The following is a 15,978-nucleotide window of genomic DNA, read 5'->3' as shown; positions in this document are numbered from 1 at the left end:
AGAGAGACCCATTCAGTATGCAGATGAATGCAGATGTGACTGAGTCTCCTGTGTTTATGGCTGTCTGGGTGGAATGCACAAGGAGTGCTGTCAACCAGTACAGAACAGATGTGGAATGGAAACAGGCTGTAAGGCACAGATGGCAGTAAGTGCATAGAAAGGCCCACTTTCTAAAAGTGGCATTTCTAAAACAGTAATATTAAATCCAACTTCACCAGTAAGCAGGATTTTCTATTACCATGCTGTCCATACTAAACATGGCAGGGCTACTCTTTTCAGATCAGAATCTACCACTTAAAAGTATATGAGGGCAGTTCTAATGCCGGCCAAAGAGAGGAGCAGGCCTCAAAGTAGTGGAAAACAAATGTGTGCGTTTTCCTCTACCAGGACAGGTAAAACACAACAGTACATGTCCTGCCTTTTACCTAGGGCTTTCCTTAGGGTTGACTTGTATGCAAAAAAGGTGTATTTAAGGCTTGGCCAGTAGTTTTAAATGCCAAGTCGAAGTGACAGTGAAACTGCACACACAGGTCTTGCAACGTCAGGCCTAGGACATGGTTAAGGGGTTACTTATGTGGGTGGCACAACCAGTGCTGCAGGCCCACTAGTAGCATTTAATTTACAGGCCCATGGGCATCTCTAGTGCACTTTACTAGGGACTTACAAGTAAATGAAATATGCCAGTTGGGCAGGAACCAATGTTGCCATGTTTAGGGGAGAGAACACATGCACTTTAGTACTGGTTAGCAGTGATAAAGTGTCCAGAGTCCTAAAGCAAACAAAAATAAGGTCAGAAAAAGAGGAGGAGGAAGGCAAACATTTGGGGTGACCTTTCAGAGAGGGCCATTTTCAAACAATATGGTTAAGAGGAAGCACAATACGACCACTAAGAGGGGTGCTGGAGCAATGGAAACATTCTTATTAGGAGCTAAATGGGCCCTGAATAAAGAGATCTGTAATGTCGAGGCCAAACTTGAGGCAACCATCATAGCAGTTTCCTCATTGGTTGAACACCAGAATGAGCCCTCCCCATTACCTTCGATTCAGCAGTAAATATTGCAGACTCTCTGAATCTTCCTGGAGGAGATAATGCCATTGGCCGAGCACAGGTTTGTACTGACTCTATTATTCGCGGTTCCCCACCACAGGCCCCTGACCCTCCTCCAAAAAAAAGATTGAAGCCACAGGTGGCACTAGCCCATTCTTTGAAGCAGCCTTTCACAGCTGGCAGCGCTAGCTTGGAGACTTTGTCTAACCATGACCTACAGACCCTCCAAAAAGTGGTGGTTAATCATTGTAAGGCCCTTATTGCAGCAGTGGAGCAGCACATTACATCTCATTTGACCTCCATTTTTGCGAAACTGTTCTCAGTTGAATCTCTGTTGAAGATTAGTGTAGGATCTCTGGGTCTTTCTGATAAGGCACTGGCCTCTAAACGTCCCCAAAGTTTGGTTTCAACCAGTGTCCAAAGCGAAGAATTAGCCCATTGAGGGGTTGCTAATCATGTTCAGGAGAGAAATCAGCATGATTTTTCACAAATTAAAGTGCAGAATGGTCCCTAATGGCCAAAAGACCAGGCAACCTGCAATATAAGGTCAGCACCCCCTCAGAACCTCCCTGATAACCTCACCAAGCCGTCACTGAGTACTTTGGATCTACCTCCTGAGTTAGCTCAGTGTGTACTGGTGTTGATATGAGTTTCTCCACTCCTTGAGGACTTATAAGACTCATAGAGGGAGCTAAAAAACATATGTATACAATGGTTGGGATGCAGGATGGAATTAATGAATGTATTGTTTCTTAATGTGATTATGGTCAGATGGGTCCACTGGGTGGGGAGAGAAGAGAAAACACAAGCAAGGGATTCTATCGTAATTAAATTTCATCAGCCTGCATTGGCCAAGAAGATCCTCGACACCTGCTCTGATACCCACATATTATCTAAGACCATCAAGGTTGCACCTTTAGGTTATTTTTATAGTCCTTGTTCAATGGCCACATCGTCTGAGGACCAACATATCCACATCTAATGATAGATCTTGTTCATGTTATGATAATGACTGGAGGAGGAATAATGGGTTTGGATGTTTGAGTGATCTTAACGGCCAAGATTGACTCTCTCCAGTTAGGCCACAGTGCAAATGTGAATCCCTGGGGTCTGATTTTGTATCGTGTGACCTACCTATTCTGCCCCTATCTCATGCTCCCATCATAACCAATGGGATAATACCTCCTAGAGAATCCTACACAGAGATAAATCATAGAACTGTGAGTGACCCTAAAGTCGTCAGGCTCCTATCACGGAATATATCTAAGTTAAAGAAAAAGCTGAACATGGCTGACTGGACGGAATATATCCACAAGTTTCATATTCTTTGCTTCCAAGAAACATGGGTGACGCAGGGAGGGTTTATTGGTGGGTATGCTGTTTATTCCATATCGGCCCAGCCCTCTCATTCTCTAAGAGCCAATGAAGGTCTCGCAACATACATCACAAACACTTTTCTGGGGCAGACGGTAAAGTTCTGAAATTATTCCACATTTTTAAATTTAATTCTGTTTGAGTTACAGAGGGAGTGAGATATGATTATAGTTAATTTCTATAACAACTTTTTTGATGCCAAACGTAGTCAGGTGGTGGGCAATTTGGGTGAGTCTCTCCAAGGGATTATCAATGAGCATTCTAAGCCTTTGCAAGTAGTCTGCGTAGGCGATTTTAATATCCACCACTGAAAACTTCCAGCGAGTCAGTGTGTGGCATCACAGATTTAAAGGGGGGGGGGGTCCTTGATGCACTTTGTTCATGCCTCTTACGGGAACACACTGAATAACTTGTTAGTTAAGTATAATCCAGTCCTAGCGCATAAAAAAGTGTTTTACCTTAAAATGGGCCAAAGTAGATACTAATAATTTTTTACCTCATTATCAAACCGAACCATGTAGAGGTAGCTGCTTGCCTTGATATAGATGCAGAGGACAAATAGGTTAGATCAGCATTCGTTGACATTTCGGCAAACATAAGGCAGTTCTTAATGAGCTCCAGAAAAACCTTATCTATGTAAGCCTTATCGGTGGTATGACAGTGTCTGCACCAAAGCCAACACCGCTCTTCATACTGCCTTACACATGAGACCTCCAGATGTGCTGACAATTAGGAATGCACATGCACTTTATAAATCAGCTTTGGCAGACAGTAAATAGCAGATAAAGGAGGATGCCTGAAATTCCCCTCATTTAGCTATTTTGCTCAAAGATAGTGCTGCATTTTGACATGTAGGTAATGCCCCCCATTTCACAGACCCTTTTGGCCCCTCCACCAAAGCGCATACTCCACAAAATCAGTGGATAGATTATTTTTCTAAAATCTATACCACCCAAGATTCCCTGGAGGATCAAGTTGAGGATAGGCAACGCGATTCCACAGAACACAATATTCCCCCCTGGCCATTGAGTTTACTGAGGTCTGTATGGCACTGGATGAAAGTAAGAAGGGGAAGGCCCAGATGTGTTCCAACTAGATGTTTTTTTCTAAAAGGCCTGACCTTTGGGCCCCTATACTGACCATCGTGTTTAAAGCAATACCCAAGGTCGGACTTCTTGAGGCATGCAATAGCTCAGTAATTATGCCCATTTATAAAAACGGGGATAAAGCCCAGCCAAAGATTTATAGGCCCATATCTTTATTAGATTCCACTGTAAAAGTGATGGGCCATATTTTACAACATAGGATTGAGGGCTGGGTGGCCAAGAATAACATCTTAACCAGCACCCAATAAAGTTTCAAGAAATGCCTTGGCACTGCAGATCAATGCCTAAACCTCAGCTTAGTCATAGGCAAGTATACAGCAGTTAAAAAGGGTACTATATATTTGTCTTGTATGGATCTTACAGAAGTGTTTGACTGCGTTTCACACTCTAAATTCTGACCATTATGACTGATTTAGGTGTGGAACTAGGTGTAATTACATTTATTAGGCAAATGTGTAAGGATGCCACTGCCTGTGTCTGCTATGGTAAAGATGGTGAACGTACAGACACTTTCGGTATCAGATGGGGGATAAGAAAAGGATGTGTTCTTGCCCTGTTTTTATTTTCCCTGTATATTAAGGGAGTTGAATATTTTTTTTTAAAGTTGAGAACAAAGGACCCCCCCCTACTTTGGGGCTCACTCTCTCCATATTCTTTTACATGATGACTATGCGGTCTTAGTGACCAGAACAGAGAGGGGAATTCACAGTTTCATCAATGGTTTTATTGTTTTCATGAAGGAGCTTGACCTGAAAGTTAAGGAGGGAAAGACGTTTACCATGATCTGTGGGGCAAGACTGGCCAAAAAAGGTGCCCACTTTATTAATAAGTCCTGGGTTTCAGTGGCAGCCACCTTTTCGTCCTTATGTACCCTGCTTGATTGCAAATATACATGGAAACCAATGTTATCAAACAGGAAAACACTCTTTGAAAAATCTATCATGGGCCTGTTCAGTTTTTTAAAAAGTTGGGCTCGAAACCAGTCAAAGATTTTGTAGATCTATGCAAGTAAGTGTGTTGCCATTGCATCTTATGGGGCTGACATCTGCGGCATGATAGATGCGAAATGAATCCTACAAGTAGAAAACTCTTTTTTTAAAAACCTATTGGTGGTCCCTCGCAGTTGTGAAAATGCCATCAAACTTGACAAACTTGTCATGGAGGATTATGTACATCTCCAATCCGCCCTTGATATTCCCTGGCTTGCATATGTCAAGTCGACCTGCAAGTTAATTGGTCAACTGTGCCTTTTTGCTCCCCTGAGTCATGCCATTTACTTGAATAAAGCACTTTAAAGCAAGTGTTTTATGAGGAGGCTGCATTAAAGAGAGATTCTCAGAATAATTTTAAACCCACTGTGCATGGGAACAACATGAAGGTCTCCAACAGTATCTCTCTTTTATTCTTAAAAGACAACAGCACTTTGTCATCAACAGGTTTCGTTTCAAATTATTACCCCTCCTGGTGGGGTTTCCTGCCAATAGTAACACTTTATCGAATTATGTGTATGCCACGTGATGTGGTCTGTTTAGTCCACCCCACATATTCTATTTTTTTTGCTCTTTTTATATATTACATATAAAGAAGCAAGCTTTACCATTTTTTAAAGATAAAATGTCATCAATGTAGACCAGCTTTGTTATTGTTACAGCAGTTACATACCCATTTGATATACTGCTTGGTGGCCTCTTTTATTTGGCATATAATGAAAATTAGGAAATGTGCAATATTGCAATTTCCCGACTCTGTAAGCAACTGTTTTTTTACAATGTGATGGATTGTTATTTATTTTCCTTGATTTTATAATGTTTTATTATTTTATACCACAGAAATATGGTTAATAATGGTTGGAAACATGAAGTACAGCTTGGCTGGAGGGGGCTGGAGTAAAATAAAATGCTACACTGACTGCAGTTCGTGCTATTTGTTGGGCGTGAAATGCGTCACTGATGTAAGTTTTTCGATATGAGGCACTGGAGGTGCATTTCGCATAACTTCGCACTTTCCTGTTTGCTGCAAATAACACCGGACTATTTTCATACTCCTGTGGGACTATTATATACACATATTGAGTGACACTGAATGTAAAGGCAGTTAGATATTGTGATTCAGGTACTATAATTTGACCTAAGACTCTTTTAGAAATGTCCACAGTCATCTTATACTTTTTCCAAACTAACTTAGTCATTAACAAGGCCACTGATCTTTTCTGGGTGGAAGAAAGGATATTTTGCTGGCTCACTGCATTGCAGAAGCAACATGGCTTCATCCCATTCTTGTGCTGTTAGAAACTGCAATCGGTATCTGCAAACATGATTCTAGGCACAGGCACTATAAGAGGAAGGGGAATAGGGACGAGAGAGATTATTCTGGATGTCTTCTCAGCTGAATACAGACCCGAGCTAGAGTTGCTTCACTGGTGGCCTCTGTTAAGTATGTGATCACTATTATACACAAGATTACAATGCATTTTTATCAAGATCATTCCTGGTAATTCAGACATCTGAAGCATACACAAGAACGTTTCCTGGTACTATCACTGTGCCATTACCTTACTCACTTCTTCCTGTCAATATAGTCAATGGTCTGAGGCATTCAGGGCAAGTTTTGCCACTAGAGCCTCATATTGGCCACATGACAGAATCTGCAGGTCTACAGGGAGTGGGCAGAGTGCCACAGTTGCTTAGCCACAGTGACTCTCCCACAGCCGGTAGTGTGTCTCATTCTGGTAGAACAATTTGACAGGCCCTGGTCTATGCAGGCTGAGCATGCAGAACCAACATGACACTCACATCTCCCTCACTTCCATGCCGGACAGTACATCATGTGGCCATCATCAATGTGGCTTGTGGCCTGTGTGGCAACCTGAAGGGCATAGTGAGTCCTGATATGCCTTCCAGACAACAGTTTGGCAAGGCCAGATGTGGAGTAAAAGATCTGTGGCAAAGTACACATTGTTTACAAGATCCTCACATGACTCACACAAGATGCATACACAGCTTGAGTTGTCATACAGAGACATGTTGTCTGACATTTACAACCATAATAATCAAAGAAATGTCATTGTATGGTAGTACAGTCTCCTTGCCTAGTTATATGCATCCAACACAGGGAGGATCTAGGACCTTAAAAACATCACACAACACAATGTGAGTGTCCACAGCATATAGTACTGGTCCCCAAATACCTGACCATGTACATCCCATTGATGGCACAAAAACTGCAACAACTGGCACACAAGAAGTCTAACTGGCACACAGGGGCACATTGTAGCCTGTAGGGAGGGACAGGATGGTGTTGAACAGAGTCAATTGTCCCTATGAGGTACGTACCTGCTCCTTGTCCACAAGCCTCTCCAGCTCCTCTGGAGAGAAGGCAGAGTCCTTTTCACCTGTTGATTGCTCCCAGAGGCGGCACGCAGCAGCTTAGGCAGTGGAGATGTTGCTGGCAGCAGCGTCAGGAGTCAAGTGACTGATTTTGCAAAACATGGCATACGTGGTCATCACTGCTGACGGCCACAGCCATTGGCCCCTGACTGCCACAGGCAACAGCGTTAGCCTATGACTGTGCCCGCTGTGGTTGGTACTGCCCACAGCCTGGATGTCCCTCAACAGCAGCCACAGGTGGTTCCTAATGTCCAGTGGAGTAGGTCAGGGATCCGCCATTTCGGCTGTTGCGAAGACAGTGTATGGCCCTGTTAAGTTCATCACAACAAATACATATGTGTGGGATCCTCACAAACATCTCAAATCAGTCTTGTTGGTAGGTAATACTACACAATCACCAGTCTAGTGTGTTGCAGGGCACAGATGGCATATGAGGGCAATGCAGTTTCCACTACCACTGACGTTTTTTTGGGTGGTTGGAAAATACTGTTAAATTCGGAAGGGCAATTGAGTAGCAGATGGTTGGGTGTTGCACAAATCGATTTTGTGGACACATATTGTGTCAGCCATGGGGGTCACATTTGACCCTTGTGTAGCTGATAGCTGTGATGTATACTGGTTGTAATGTTTTTTAAGTCTGAAATGCTTTGTTGGGATACATTGTGTATGTTGGTATAGAAACAGTGACTAATGCTCCCACTCATGTATTTCCACACATAGGTACCCAGGGAGAGGGAAGATGCGACAAGCTCCAGTATACCGATTATTTGCCAGACCTTCAAACCATGGAAGAATGTCACATAATTCAACTATACCTTCTGAATAGGCAAAAAATAGTGGATTTATGTTGTCAGTTAGAGACAGATCTGATGCCTGAAAACACTAGTCAAACATACATACCACCCACTGTAGACTCATGGCAGTATTGCACTTCCTGGCCACAGGGCCCTTCCAACATACAGTGGCCATATCTGGTGGTATACCCCAACCTATGTTCAGTGCTGTGTTGAGAGATTTCCTGTCAGCAGTGTTGAAACACATTGACAGCTATATCATGTTCCCCCGACTTGAGGATTTGGCCAATGTAAAGGCTGATTTCTATGGTTTGGCCTAACTCCCACATGTGATGGGGGCCATGGATGGCACACATGTTGCCTTGGTGCCACCACAGGCCACTGAACAAGTCTATTGCAACAGGAAAAACTTCCATTCAATCTGCGTGCAAGTTGTCTGTTTATCTGATCTCTACATCTCAAATGTCTGTCCCAATGTCCCTTGATCAGCCTATGATTCCTTCATAAAGCAGAATAGCACCATGCCTCAGCTGATGTCACAACTGCAACCAGATAGGACCTGGCTGGTCGGTAAGGCTCATCTGCCCTGATAGTGTGTGTGCAGAGTCACTTGCTGCAATCGTGAATTGAGTGACTCATTGTTGCACTTATGTCCCAATCCTAGTCAGGAGACTCAGAATATCCAAACCATCCTTGGTTACTGACACTGCTGGGGAATCCAGCTATGCCATGGAAAGTACACTTCAGTGAGGCCAATGGAAGAACACGGCAGACAGTGGAGCGGGCTTTTGGGCTACTAAAGTCCAGATTTTGCTGTCTAGACAGGACTGGTGGAGCCCTCCTCTGCTCACCTGGGAAAGTGTGTCAGATCACTGTGGCGTGCTGCATGCTCCACAACATCGACCCGCAGAGCAATATCCCTTACATCCGAGAGCCTGCAGTGCCACTGGGTGGAAATTTTGCGAAATGCCAAATGTATATGACAGTGGTGAAGAGGAAGGAGCTGACTTGCGACAAGATCTCATCTACAGCTTCTTCTCATGAGTGTAAGTATGTCATGTGATGTTATGAGTTTAACTGTACAATGTACTGTAGTTGTGAGAATGTGTGGAGTTGATTCTTTGAAATAGCTAGGGAGCTGATACTCATCCAAAAATCAGACAAAGGCTGTTTGATGAGATAGCTTTTGACACATCTCCACCTTGATGATGTTGCTTTGTTTGTGTCAGATGTTTTTTTAAAAACATTTTTTCCAGATGCATGCTATGTGACTTATGTCATATATATGGTTTCATATCTACACTCCTTGTTTTGTTCTCTGTTCAGGTACCTTCACCATGACAACTTCACGTGTGCACTTCAGAGTTGTGACATTGGCAGGTGTGTGATGCTATTCTGACATATGAAGTGGACATGGATTGTTCCAGGGCACTGTAGGTCACAAACAATGGTTGTAGAAGACATGTGCTAAGACAGCTTGCACAGTGATAGGGTAGAAATTCATAAGACTCCATTGGACTTGTTTCTTGTCCTATGTTGGCCCTGCCTGATGCATAAAGTGGCATCATGTGGTCATAAAACATGATTGGGTATGTTCACATGCATGTCAGTTACCCCTCACATTGGCAAAACACTATTTTTGAATGACCTGTACATAGCTGTTGATGTGTTTCATCATTATAGGCCAAAGTGCCTGTGCCAAATTACTGACATATGTTTGTGTCATACCACCAGATGCATGAGCACTAGATTGTAATGATCCTGTGATCAGAAACTATTTTACTGCCATCTGTCTGAGTCTTGCATTTTTTGATGTTGGATTACTTTGGTGTGGTAGGTGATATGGCCCCAGCTGATGACATCAACAACTTTAATGTTTGCCTATTCTTGTCAACACCAGAACAGTATGCGCTCTATTGGTGTCAAAAAATGCAAAAAAACATCACTTTCAAAATAACATGATTCATGCATTGTGCTGATATGTTGTATTTTACCCTTTTGCATTGCAGAGTTCAATCCTAAACACTTATTCTTAATATGTTTACAAATACTGTTTCTTTGCAAGGTATTGCTTTAGGTTTTCAGAGTGGGTTAGGGTGTGGCCTCTTTCCAGGGCCTTCCAGAGACTTTCCCTGCAACATGCCTGGGCGTGGTTCTGGGCTGGGCCAAGACTCTATATAAGGAGAGTCAGCCCAACTCCCAGTGCTCACTATTCAGAGGTTCCAGTGCAGAAGAGCAGCTATTTCCAGAACTTCAGTTCCAGTGGCCTTTTTGATCTCCCAGTTCTGCTTTGAAATCTTCATTGGTGCATCTTGTTCCTGGGTGGTTAGACGGTAGTTGGGTTTATTCCCAATACCGTTTATTTTATCTAGAATTATCTCATTCTAAGATCTGATCGTTTATTTGTGTTAACAATTTGTTTTAAGGTCATAGTCATAAAAAGTGCACTCGAGTATTTTTGTTAAAGTGTGTACATGAATGTTTATGAATCGGCAAGATGCGCGATTCATTTATAGTTTTGAAACTCATGTTACATGGCGCGCCAGCGTTTATTGACATACGCGTTGAGGTTTACAAATCAGCAGGAGGTGCGATTCGTTTGAAAAGCTTTGAAATCTTGAGTTGCATTGCGCGCTGGCATTTATTGACACCTACATGATTGATCACGAATCGGCAAGAGGCGCGGTTTGTTTATGAAGCTTTAAAAGCTTGTGGTACATTGTATGTTACTATTTATTGACATTTAAAAGAAGGTTTTGAAGTGGCACGATGTATAATTCAATTTAAAATAATTTCAAAACCTGTCGCTATTTATTGTGCAACCATTTCTTGACTTTGCATGGTGGCATTCGAGTCAGCAGGACATGCAATTTTTTACTAGAGTTTATTTATGTTGTGAACTGCATATTACCATTCCAGGATAATTGCTTGGTACAATTCGAGTTGACGAGTATGGGAAATATTTCTTGAACTATTGAACCCATTGAAAAATATTTCTTCTCTAGTGTTTTAAGAGTGTACCTGTGTTGAAAACATTTCAAGGAAAATATATATAGGATCAGAAGTTCTAGATGCAATATTATATGCTCCTATTATGCATATTCTTGTTATTCTAATTCATGCTTAAATAAGAAAAGTTTTATTTCAAATTAATCTTGATTCCATTACAGGTATCAGATCATCACAAAATCTGTTCATTTTTAAAACTGCAATTAAATTTTCAGAAACACTATGGGGGTTATTCTAACTTTGGAGGAGGTGTTAATCCGTCCCAAAAGTGACGGAAAAGTGACGGATTTACCACCAGCCGTATTACGAGTCCATTATATCCTATGGAACTCGTAATACGGCTGGTGGTATATCCGTCACTTTACCGTCACTTTTGGGACGGATTAACACTCCTCCAAAGTTAGAATAACCCCCTATGTTTATTAATATTTACTTCAGGTTATATTGTGTGTTCTAACCTTTTTTCCCATTAAAGGTCTCCTTCCCAGCAGTACCCTTCCTAATCCCCTCTTCCCCTCTTGAACTCTCACAGTCTCTGTGAATTGTCTATCAGAGTCTTGGAGTTGTTCATTAGAGGACGTGTTGGGAACGTGCACAAACCCAGAGGATCTGGTGACTCTGACAATTCTACAGGACAATGTCTGACAAATCCCTTCCTTCCATGGTCTGGAGGTCTATATCTGTCAATATGTTCATGTACTCAGTATGATTTAATAATATATGATTGCAATGTTTCAGATATCTTGACAGCCTATGTGCTGAACAATGTAATAACATTTCTTCTTTGACCAGACATTTGTATGTATGTGTTTGTGTGGAATGGTTGTAATCCTGAGCTGGACACTGTGTACATGCAACATATCCCACCTTGAACAAGTATCATCGATCATCATGTTATGGTTCACATGGTCTGACATATCTACATAGCTAAATGTGAAATTAAAAATAGCAGACAATGAGTTAGTGACAGGTGATTTTATTGGGAAGCTACAGCCAACAGAGAAATACGTGACATGACAAAAAAATCAAATGTGAAAGGGTCAGTCATGGCAAATGAAATCATTGGAGTAGATGCCACACCATTGGAAGGTCAAAGTCCAGGTTACTCCTCCGATTGGAAATGGAAGGTGGTTCAGGATCAGTCCACAGAGTGAATGTGTGACACACAAAGGAGGACCTTAAGGAAGCGAATTATTGCTGGCAGTGGTGGGTGTCTTGTCATTTGCACCTCCTGGATTCTTTGATGGATGTCCCCGCTTGCGAGGGTGGGATCAGCTGCTACAGAGGCAGGGGTGTCTGTGTCTCTAACTGGGCCTCCCTTCCTATAGCTGGCACCGATGTACATAGGCCCAAGTTGTTGACCCAAAGTAAGGGGAAGATTGGGTTTGAAAAGCCTTGCTCAGGGTTGCATGAATGTCCCGTCAGCACCCCTGTTATGGAGGCCATTTGTTCACGTATGTCCGTCTGTAGCTGCTTCATTTCCCAGAGCTCAGTCAACCCCTGGCACATCACGCCTTGGGACTCCTGATAGACTCCCTAGACGTGGCTGATGGTGTCTTGGCTGACAGCAGCCCCAGTGGCCTCACTCCACTGGTCCACAGAATCCCTCTCACTTACTCTGTCCCGTGAGTCTGTGCCCTTGGCACAGGGTGCCCGCTCCTACTGTGTCCTGGACCCTCAGTGTCTAAAGTGTTGAGTTGCACCTCAGGATTCAGAACTGGGGGGCATAAGATGGTGGAAACTGTGCTAGGTACACAGGTTTAGGGGCTCATCATTGAATGGGATATAGAAGCAACATGGCTGGGAGGTAACATTGTGGCCACAGTGAGACTCACTTTTGCCATCTCACCAGGTTGCCTGGATGGACCACGGCCTTCTTCCATGTCCACAAGTCCAGGAGTGTTGTCGTCAATAAGGGCTTCATTGACGGGGTAGTCATAGTCTGTTCCATGGCCTCCGTGTGCCCAGTGGCAGCTCAACCTGTCGATGAAGAATAGACATTGTTGCTGGTTGAATTATGACATCGACCTCCAAAGGTTTTGTGTTACAGTAAGCAGTAACGAAAGCAGTAACAATGGAAATGTTGTCATGGTTTGATTCTTACTCTAGGCAAGACTGTTGGTTTAAGGATGACAGCACTTTTGTTTGTAGGTGACTAGGCCACTCCTACAACAAGTCGCAACTCTTGTCCCAACCCTCCTGGCTCACAAGCAGTACCTCACCAGAAACCCAAACAGTAAAAGGTGATTTGTGTTAGCCTTTACGCATGGAGTCAAGAGTGCGACAACTTAGGGAGGTTGTGGTTAAACAGAGATTACCCTTTTCTCACATGAACAACATGTCTCAATCAAACACAGGCTATGAAAGAGATGCAGTACAGTTTTCAATAGGTTTTATTAACAAGACTGCAATCTTGCATGGGCTGCAATGATTAGGATAATGAACAATGCAAGAAACAGAATGGTAAAAATGAGAGTCATGAATAAAAAGACCCCCACCATCTTGCAATAACACGATAGGTAAAATATATGTGAAATAGGCCCCAATACCCTAGCATGATGAACCTAATGACAGCTAGGTGTGTTAAACCTAATCTGCCAGTACCATGTACATGAGAAGAGCCCCCCAACCCTTCTTATGTTGGAAAGAGGTCTCTAGATCAGACTCAGTGGTGACACGAAGACTGGGTCAGCATCAAGGCAACATGTAGCATAGATAGCATTGATGGCATCTGGTAGGAATCCCTCTGATTATGTTGTCTGTGTGAGATGTAATTGTACAGATCTGGTAGAACCCCTGATGCAGGTATGTTCCCAAACAATAGATAAGAATGCATGCTTGGGGCACCAATTATATAAACAATTCCCTGAAAAGGTACATTATGTTACTATCACACGAAAGTTGGAAAGTACATAATGTGAATACCTAAGTATCTAATTTATTTTAGATGCTGATAGTGACACTTTTACAGAGTGGTACTGATAGCGTGAAACTAAAACATCTTCCTAACTATAAACATGGCAGACACCTTGGAAGAAATAATGAAATAAATGTGCTAAAACAGAGCAGGCTAAGTAGGTTATAGTCACTATGTGACAGGGGCACAGGCCTGCAAGCCAAAGGCTAAGCTAAAATCCTGATTCCCATTAAAACTAAATAGTATCCACTACACCCTCCCCATTGCCCGGAACAATACGTATACTAATGATGCTAGAGAAAATGAATGAACCCAAGCTAAAATGCTCTGAACTAAAACAAGCTAAAATCATATTAAAATATAACTAAAAGCTATTTTAAAAACTTGTTAAAAATAGCTCAAACATACAAAGAGACATAGGCCCTCATTATGACATTGGCGGTCATCTGACCGCCACGCCGGTGATGGCGGTAGTACCATCGCCAGGCTGGTGGTGAAGACCGGCAAATTATGATCATGGCGGTGATCCCTCCCATGGACAGCCAACGTACTACCCCAACTGGCAGTGCGGTCTGTCCACAGACCACGGCGGTAGCCCCCTTCAGGCAGGCGAAAGACAACGACCTGCCCACCATTTTATGACATAACAGACCACCAGGATTTCCAGTGCGGGACCACCGCCACCAAAAGCCTGGCAGAAACACATTACATAAAAGGAGACATTCACCTCCAGGGACACTGGGGAGTCTGCAGCCACCATGGAACCCAAACTGGAAGTCCTGCCGATGCTGTTCCATGCGATGGCAGTCTAGGAGCACCAACGCTGACAAAGACGACGACGGTGAAAACAGCCGCCTAGCACACAAGGGAGGGAGGGGAGAGTGACACATCCACATGCACAACACACACCATACACACACACCACACACCCAGAACAATCTGCAGAGTAAATCAACAGCAAGATAAGCCAGAAGTAAAGAAAGCCAGGACACATACCTTAGGTCCAACCTCTGTATTTTGCTGGATCTGCGCCCACAACAACTGAGGCAACTATATACAAAGGGCCATTGGCCAGTCCAATGTCAGCCATAAGCCACAGGCCAACTTGACTCCTGACAGCCCAGTCACTCTACTGGGCAGGGGCATCATGTTGGAAATAGGTAGGCACCTCAGGGGAGAGGGGTGAGGGGTGGTGGGAGGTTTTCCTTTTGGGGGGGTCCTTGGGCTTGGGATGGGGGCAGGTCTTTACCCTTCTGCTTAGGGGGAGGAGGAGTGGGCTTGGGGTGGGGGGCCAGAGTGCCCCTCTTGTGCTCCTCAGTGGCAGTTGAAATCTTAGGGGGAGGAACAGGAGTCGAACGGGAGGTGGAGGTACTGGGCTGGGGGAGGGATCTTCCTCTTACGGGCAGGATGGGGGAGGGAAGAGATCAAGACAGGAAAGGAAAAGCTTCTTAGGACCAAAGGGTCAGGTTGTGGGAGGAGAATTGGGAGTGGAACTAGAGGGAGTGGTTGTAGGAGGAGTAGATATGCTGGACTTGGGTGCAGTTGCACAGGCAGTGTGCGTGTGTGAGGTGGATGGCTGTTGGGTGTCTGGGTGGGAGCGTTTATGTGTAATTGGAGGGGGGGCAGACAGGGTGGGAGAGGACAAACAGGACATTTGGATGTATGTTGTGGTGTATGCAAGTGAGTTGGGTGTGCTCCATGTGGTTGTGACAGTGGTGGTGGTGACTGCGTATGTGGTGTGTGGGATGCATGTCTGCGTGTCTGCTGTTGTGGTGACTATGGGCAAGGCTGTACAGGTGGCAGGATCTGAGACTGATGATGCAGTGCATGCAGGTGTGGGTGTTGATGTGACTGTGAGGGAGAGGAGGGGGAGACAGCGGAGGCAGTGGCTGTTGAAGTATGTACATGTGTATGTTGGCTGTGTGTGTGCTTGTGGACTGAAGTGTGATGCCTGTGTTTGTCTGTGCGAGTCCTATCTGTTGATTTGGGTGCATGCCTGTCAGATTGTGTGCATGGGATGGGTTGAGGGAGAGGGCTTTGGGACTGGGAACAGATAGTTGGAGGGGGGACTGAAGAACCAGGGACACTGGCTGCCATCAGAGAGGAGGCCAAAGCCTGAAACAATCTCTTTAGGCCAGCCAAGCCACCTAAATGCCCTCCAGGAAGGCATTGCATTGCTGCATCTGGGATGCCAGCCCCTGGATGGCATTCACTATGGTTGACTGCCCTGCAGAGATGGATCTCAGGAGGTCAATAGCCTCCTCACTGAGGGCAGCAGGGCTGACGGAGGCAGGGCCTGAAGTGCCTGGTGCGAAGGAGACACCCAACCTCCTGGGTGAGCGGG

This window comes from Pleurodeles waltl, chromosome 1_1 (assembly GCF_031143425.1).
Source record: "Pleurodeles waltl isolate 20211129_DDA chromosome 1_1, aPleWal1.hap1.20221129, whole genome shotgun sequence".
In the NCBI taxonomy this organism is placed as follows: domain Eukaryota; kingdom Metazoa; phylum Chordata; class Amphibia; order Caudata; family Salamandridae; genus Pleurodeles; species Pleurodeles waltl.
This window is presented reverse-complemented; position numbering follows the sequence as displayed.